Here is an 8,040-nt window from a genome sequence, read left to right as displayed (position 1 = left end):
GTCCACTTCATGTTGCCCTGAGCGCCTCGGACTGCAGTGCGGACGGAAGGCCAGTGGGTATCGCTGAGCTAAAAATGGGCTTCTAAGGTCGTCTGTGCCCCAGCCCGCCGGGGAACCAGAGCTCGGCTCGGAAAGGAGGCTCGCGTGCTGGGTCAGTGAGCGCGCGGACCCCAGCTCCGCCACAGCCCAGCCGACCCAGACGACTACAGCCCCCACCATGCCCCGCGGCCCGCGCACCCCCCCAACCCCTTCGACTCGGCCCAGTGCGCGTGCGCGGTGGCGCCGCCGAGCGCTGACTGGGTCCCAGCTGCAGAGCCGCGGAGACGCGAGCCTGACCCGCGTTGGCACTGAGGTGGCGGCGACTGGCGGCGCTGGACAGCTGGACATCCCGCGCCGCGCAGGTGAGTGCGGAGGGAGAGGTCGGCGGAGACTCGCTGTGTCTGCGGGGCCCGGCGCCCACACCTGCCCCCCCACGGTGAGGGTGCGGGGGCGACTGTGGACAGACCGACTGACGGACGGACTGACAGGCAGACGGGGCCGACGAGGGGAGAAGGACTGGCCGAGGCCGGGGAGAGCGGCGGGGCCGGACCTCTCAGGTGCCCGCGTTGGATGGGGGCTCTGGGCGCGGGCTCTCGCGGTGCGGGTGCCGGGCCTGCGGGGCGGCGGCTGGGCTCGGACCCCGAACAGCTGCGCCCCCGCGTCCCTCCTCTGGGCGGGGGCGGCCTCCGAGCCCCGCCAGCGGGAACAGGGCCGCCGGCGCCAGAGCCTCGGTGCCGTGGAGGCTCGAGCCCGTATACATCCCCCTCAGCAGAAACCGCAACTCAGCCCGGGAACCCTTTTTTTTTTTTTTTTTTTTTTTTTTTTTAAGCTGCCTTGGGCACATTTAAACTGCCAGCTGTTCCTTGGCTTGAACTTGTGACTTTCCGTCGAAGATTCAGGTCCGGGGTCAGGACACAGGCTCAGATCGAGGCTGAGACTCGTTACACACCGTCATGTGTTTGTATTTTAACATTGGGGAAACTGAGGTATGTATTAGCCAGGATCACCCAGCGTGGTTAGGATCGGAATTCCGAGAATTATACTTAGTTTAATGAACCAGGATGCTATTTATATGGAGGGGAAAAAAGGTGTTCTAAAGTTTTTTTTTCTGTGACAGGTGACTGCCTTATTTTCCAGTATCTTCTGCTGCAAGTGAAATCCGTGGTGGGTTACTGGCTTTTTGGTGGGTTATTGGAGGTGCCCTGGAATATTCTTTACCCTTCTTTCTTATTCTTTCTTGGTAAATTCAAGTTCCTAATGAGACCCAGATTCACAAAAACTGAGTTTTCAACCTTGACTTGATTACTTGTAGCTTTTGTGAGTATGTTTGTGATTAAGTTTGTTGATACACATATATTTCCTACTTCTTTTCTTCCTCATCTTCTTTTCCCTATCTTCCAGTTTTCTCCGAACTCCAATCGGTAGTTATATCGTCTTTGTTTTCTATATTTATTTCTGTTCTCCATGATTAATTTGTAATTGATTTTGAATGGAGGTCAGTATCTTTCTTGTCTTCCAGTAATCCCGGGTAGATGTAGCCTCAACATCACTAAAATTGTCACAGTAGCCTGCACTTGAGTCTTCTTCCCTGTGTCCCTTTTTAAGCATGGAGATGTGTGATCTGGTTGAGAGGGGAGGGGGGTGAGGTGTTTCTGTTGATCCGATACGAGTAACAGGTGAACGTGAGCGGAGCATTAACTTCGGTTAGTATATGTGCTGCCGCGTCAAGCACCAGAGCATCAACTTTAAAAAGCTGTGAACAATACTTAAAGATTTTCAAAAAGCATACTAATCTTGTGAATTTGGAAACTTGTCAGGTTGACGGAAAAGTTGGTGAACTGGAATAGCACCTGACAGAAAGGAATCTGACATTAGGGTGAAATATTGAGACAGGAACTCTGGAGAAACCATCCCTTTTATCATACAGCCATCTATCTGTGCCTGGGGTGGATGCCGGGAACACCTTGTTGGCTTAGGAAGTTAAACAATGTCCTGTGTGTTTGTGTTTTCAGTTTCTCTCTTCTTAGTGCTCAATGAGTTTTGGCAGGAGCCCAGAATCTTGTACATTTGATGATTTAACATCAGTTTCATTGGCTTGTTCGCCAGATTGTGTCTATTTCCTCAGCTGGTGACATCAGTAATTTTCCACAGCAGCCATTCATGAGCTCATGCAGACTGTCACAAGGAAGTGGAATAGCACAGAGGGTGGTACACAAAGAAGTAAGGATCTTGTTTCCTTGCCATCATACATATTTTAAAAAATGTTTACTTATTTATTTATTTTGAGAGAGAGTGTGTGTGCATGCTTGCATGTGAGTGGGGGGGGGGGGAGAGACAGAGAGAGATAGAGAGAGAGAGAGAGAGAAAATCCCAAGCAGGTTCCATGCCACCAGTGCAGAGCTTGACCCAGGGCTCCAACCCATGAACCGTGATCATGACCTGAGCCGAAATCAAGTGTCGGACGCTCAACTGGCTGAGCCATCACATAGTAACACATAGACTGAGATAGGAAATCCGGACTGAAGCACAAGCTATGCAAGAATGTTTAGAACATCAGAGACCAGGCTTCTTTCTGCATACAATAATAATCATCAATACCATTTATTGGATTTCTTCTGTTTGCCAAGTGCTGTAATTGTCACAGTGAGGTGTAGGTATTATCATTCTCTCTTTTTTAAAAATTTCTTTTCTTGTAAACGTTTATTTTTTTTTTGAGAGAGAGAGAGCGCAAGCTGTGGAGAGGCAGAGAGAGAGAGAGAGCGCGCAAGCCGTGGAGAGGCAGAGAGAGAGGTGAGAGAAATTCCAAGCAGGTGCTGTGTGTTCAGCACAGAGCCTGATGCAAGGCTCCAACTCATGAACTATGAGATCATGACCTGAGCTGAAGTTGGTTGCTTAACCAACTGAGACACCCGGGTGCCCCCATTCTCTTTTTATGTATGTCAAGTTGAAGTACAGAGGTTAAGTGATTTGCCTATAGACGTTGTAAGTAACAGATTCACATTCAAGCCTATCTGACTCTGCCATCTCTGCTCTTTTTATTTTATTTTTTATTTTTTTTAATATTTATTCGTTTTTGAGAGAGCACGAGTGGGGGAGGGGCAGAGAGAGGGAGACACAGAATCGGAAGCAGGCTCCAGGCTCTGAGCTGTCAGCACAGAGTCTGATGTGGGGCTTGAACCCACGAACCGTGAGATCATTACCTGAGCCAAAGTCAGAAACCCAACCCACTGAGCCACCCAGGTGCCCCATCTGCTCTTTCTAATTGTGCTCTACTACCTTACAAAAAAAATAAGTTCAAACCTTGCTTATTCTTAAAAAAATATAAAACCTTCCTGTGATCACATTTCTTCTTTGAACTACTTCCATTTCTCTTCTTTTCCTTTCTGGCTTGTTCTTGAAGGGCAAACACTATGCCCGTCATTTCCTTGGACTCCTTGGTTCATTGCAGTCTGGCTCCCACTGTCTACTCTGTTGAAATGTTTTCATGAGCTCCACTCAGCTATTTATTGAGTATCTGCTCCACCATCTTCTAGACATATAAAGAGATTAAGACATGGTTCTTGCCCTGAGGGAGTTAGGGACTAATGAGGGAAGAAAAAGAATTGTATACATGTCAACATGATGTGTTAAACTACTGACCAAGCAATCTTTGCTCTTGGGAGTTGGGGGAAGAATACTTCACTGAGAAAGTGACTCTGGACTGCCACCAGAGAGAAACTCTAAATTGTTCCATGCTGTCAGGACTGCATGATTAGGTGTAGACTTTTAGGAGAAGCTGTATCTTGCCAGTGAGAGATGATACAGTCGAAATAGAGTCTGACAGTCCTGGGAACTGAGCCTCAATTTCTTTTTTGTAATACTTGCCTACAGTGTAAGCTCCATGAGAGTAGGGCCTCTGTCTTTTTCACCACTCCCCCCTAGGTAATCACTAAGTATCTGTTGAATGAATACTTCATCGGATGTGGTATTCAGAACACGGTAGTACTCTGAGTAGTACGGTATGACAGATAACAAAGCTTACTTTTAGTGTGGCTTAGGAACTGATTTTGAAGACACCATTGTTTGGATAGTATCCATATAATTATCTCTCCTTTTTGAACATTTAGCCTCATTGATGGTCTTAATTCATAAATGAGAAATGTTTGTTTATTTTTTTGGTGGACACAGTTAACTGCATCTTCTAACATTATGCCTCTCTCTCGGTTATAAACACATTCCTACTTTTTCTAAGTGTGATGCAGGTTTGGTATGTATAGTTTTTTTCTCTGCTAATGTGAATTGTTTTGGAGAAGTTAACTTCTTTGGCATTATTAAGTAACTTTGTCAATAAGAGTAACATTAGAAATGAGATTCAGGGGACACCTGGGTGACTCAGTTAAGCATCCGACTTCGGCTCAGGTCATGATCACATGATTTGTGAGTTCAAGCCCCGCATTGGGCTCTCTGCTGTCAGCATAGAGGCCGCTTCGGATCCTCTGTCCCCGCCCCCGACTCTGCCCCTCCCCTGCTCATGTGCTCCCTTGCGCGCGCGCGCGCGCGCTCTCTCTCTCTCTCTCTCTCTCTCAATAAATAAATAAATAAACATTAGAAATGAGATTGAGGGGCGCCTGGCTGGCTCAGTCGGTGGGACATGTGACTCTTTATCTCGGGGTTGTAAGTTCGAGCCCCATGTTAGATATAGAGGTTACTTAAGAATAAAATATTTAAAAAAGCAAAAAAAAAATTATATTGAAAGCACTAATCAGAAGGCTTACCCTTGATAAGGGGCTGATTTCCAATAGAGGTAAGAGACTTTTCTTCCTTAACAAAATAATATGAATATTCCTGGTCTTCTCTAGAGATCTGATTAGCCTTCTAGCTAACATTCTAAAGACGTGTATCAACAGTTCATTTCCTTCTTCTTGTGTTTGAGTTTCGTTTGTAAATACCCTTAATTTGTGTGACTTGAAGTTAGGGTTAAAGTCCAAATACTACTTTTTTTCCCCCTCCACTTTCAAAGTGTATGGAGTATAGTAATTAGGAACACTTACAATGAAGTTCAAATTCTGCTCTTCCACGTTAACCTTTGAAAACTTAACACAAGTGATGTAACTTCCCAATGCCTCATTTTGCTCATTTGTAAAATTGGGATACCTACTACTGCTACCACCATAGTAACAGCTAATATTTGTTGGGTGTTTATTATATACTCAGCACAGTTCTAAGAGTTTTACTTATATTACCTCGGTCTTCATAATCACAATTGTTAGAATTACGCCCACTTAAGGTGAGGAAACAATCACAAGCTAAGTAACTTGTTCAAGGTCTCAGAAATAAGTGATGGAGTCAGGATTTGAACCTGGGTAGTCAGACTCCAGAGTTCGTGCTCATAATCTTCTACTTCATAGGGTTGTTTTGAAATAATCTATGTAAATAAATAAAAATAATAATCTATGTAATAAAATAATCTGTGCAATGTGACTCTGATAGGCAGTCAGCAGGTGTTGGCTACTGTAGTTAGCTTTGAGTTTATAAAGTGTTTCACATACATTTTCTTATTTGGTTGCTGCAGGTACAACAAAGTGTTGTTGTGACCACCACCTTCTTACAGATAGGAACTGAGGCAGAGTTCGGTCACTTGCGCAAGGTCATACAGCAAGTGTGGGGGGCTATACCTTGGCTTTCCTCCTCCTCTACACCTGGATTCTTACGTTGGATTTGAGGTATCACATTTTGAGAGAATTTAGTGAACATAAGTTGTTTCAGCCTGCCCAGCATCCAGTGTAGGTTTTTCAGGGAATAGCAGCTCAGTTTTGCTTTGAGGGAACAGTCCATCCCTGACCTAGTAGGTGGGTACGTGACCCAGGTTAGGCCAATAGATGTTAGGCAAATAGATGTATTCCTCTTTTCATTTGAATGTTAGGTTGAGTGACACAGTGACAAGCTTCCTTCATCACAACCATGGATTAATTCCTAATATGTGGATACTGGAACTGCTCTGTATTTGTTCCCAAAGACCTGAGTCTTTAGCTTTTCCTCAGTTCTGTGCTCTACCTCCTATCCTTCCAATAAATCTTATGTTACATAATGTAAGTTACCCAAAGTCAGTTTTTCTGGCTTGCAGTTGAGACTCCCTTAACTTACCATTACAAAGCATAAGACCATGTCACTTAGAAAAGAGTTAAAACAACTGGTTAACTTTAACCTGAAGAGAAGAGAAATCTGAGAGAAGACTTGAAGACTGTCTTCAAATATCTGAAGCATGTATTGTACAAAGTGTCCCTAAAAAGGAATAAAGACTAGACATTACTAGGAAACAGATTTCTGTGCTATTAGAGTCTAAAAGAGCTATTTGAGGATGGATGGGCTGTCTGGTCTCTGGAGGTAGATCAAGGCACTAACATTGTTCAAGCCGGGGCACCTGACTGGCTCAGTTGGTACAACATGCAACTCTTGATCCCAGGGTCATGAGTTCAAGCCACACATTGGACTTAGAGCTTACTTTAAATAAATAAATAAGTAAGTAAATGAAAAAAAAATTAAAATAGTTCAAGCCAAGACAAGTTGCTCATTTGGGAGGAGTAATAGGGGTATCATAATCTAATGGGTTGTACTAAATGACCTATAAAGTTCTCTGCAATTATGAGAAAATTCTTTTTTTTTTTTAAGTTTTTAAGTTTTTTATTTTGAGAGAGCGAGAGAGCATGAGTGGGGGAGGGACAGAGAGAGAGAGAAAGAGGGAATCTCAATCAGACTCCATGCTGTCAGCACAGAGCCCAACATGGGGCTTGAAATCACCAATCATGAGATCATGACCTGAGCCAAAATCAAGAGTCAGATATTTAACCAACTGAGCCACCTAGGGACCCCTAAGGAAATTATTTTCTAATTTTTTTCATGTTTATTTATTTTTGAGAGAGAGCATGAGCAGGGGAAGGGCAGAGAGAGAGGGAAACAGAATCCAAAGCAGGCTCCAGGCTCAGAGCTGTCAGCATAGAGCCCAGTGTGGGGCTTGAACTCACAAACTGTTAAATCAGAACTTGAGCCAAAGTCGGACACTCAACCAGTTGAGCCATCCAGGTGCCCCACAATATAGTTGCTTATTTATTTTTTTTAATTACTCATTTCCCCTCTAGAATGCCAGATTCTAGAAACAAAGGATTTTTATCTTTTTTGAGCACTATAGTATCCTTATCCATTGTAGCATGGTGCCTGGCACATAATAGGCACTCAATAAATATATACTGAATGTATGAATATTTCCTCCATGCAAAATCACCATTCATTCTGCTTTGTATTCTAGGAACATAGCTCATTCTGTCAACTTTGGATCTTTTCAGTTAGTTGCTTTCCTTATTCTCTGGTGCCTTTTTCGTTTCCTCTTTTCTTTGTATCATAGCACTTTAAGACTAGAAGTCTGAGATCATCCCCTTCACAAGGACTAGAGATCCCAATATCATACAACTCATTAATGACAGAAATGGGGTGAAGGTGGTGGTTGACAGTTAATCTTCTTATTAAACTGTAGTGCCCCTAAATCTTGCTTAGGTCAGGCCCTTATAGAGCCTAGCACAATGTATTCATGTCCCTCAATGAATTATTAAGTCAATAAATAAATATGTGTCTCCTTTATGAAGGCTGTTCCATATCTACCTGTATTTATCTCTTTATTTCTTTGAACTTCGATAATATTTGTAGTTTGTTCTCTTATTTTTAACTGGCCTTGTCTTGTTTACCATTTCATGTGTGTATATTTGCCTGGTCAATGAAATTGTAATCCCATAAACAAGAGGCCTAACTACAAATCCCAGTGCTGTGGGACGCCTGGGTGGTTCAGTTGGTTGAGCATCTGATTCTTGGTTTCAGCTTGGGTCTTGGGATCAAGCTCCATGTCAGGCTCAATGCTCAGTGTGGAGCCTGCTTGGGATTCTCTCTCTCACTCTGCCCCTCTGGCTCTGTGCTTCTCTCTTCATGTGCTCTCACTCTCTCTCCCTCTGCAGGAAAAAAAGAAAGAAAGAAAGA

At 44.0% G+C, this 8,040-nt stretch overlaps 1 protein-coding gene across 4 annotated transcripts in view; it reads left to right on the top strand.

Moving 5' to 3' along the window:
• The first annotated feature begins 266 nt into the window (after positions 1-266).
• Positions 267-8,040, top strand: part of SGSM3 (small G protein signaling modulator 3) — a 50,065-nt gene continuing 42,291 nt past the window's right edge. For 3 of the 4 annotated variants that reach the window (XM_040490748.1, XM_040490746.1, XM_040490747.1), the window contains exon 1: positions 267-401. The gene's annotated coding sequence lies outside the window, so the exon portion shown is untranslated. The remainder of the gene's footprint in view (positions 402-8,040) is intronic. The other variant, XM_040490749.1, reaches the window with a different exon arrangement.

This window comes from Herpailurus yagouaroundi, unplaced genomic scaffold (assembly GCF_014898765.1).
Source record: "Herpailurus yagouaroundi ecotype Mexico unplaced genomic scaffold, PumYag 182, whole genome shotgun sequence".
Lineage (NCBI taxonomy): Eukaryota > Metazoa > Chordata > Mammalia > Carnivora > Felidae > Herpailurus > Herpailurus yagouaroundi.
This window is presented reverse-complemented; position numbering and strand designations above follow the sequence as displayed.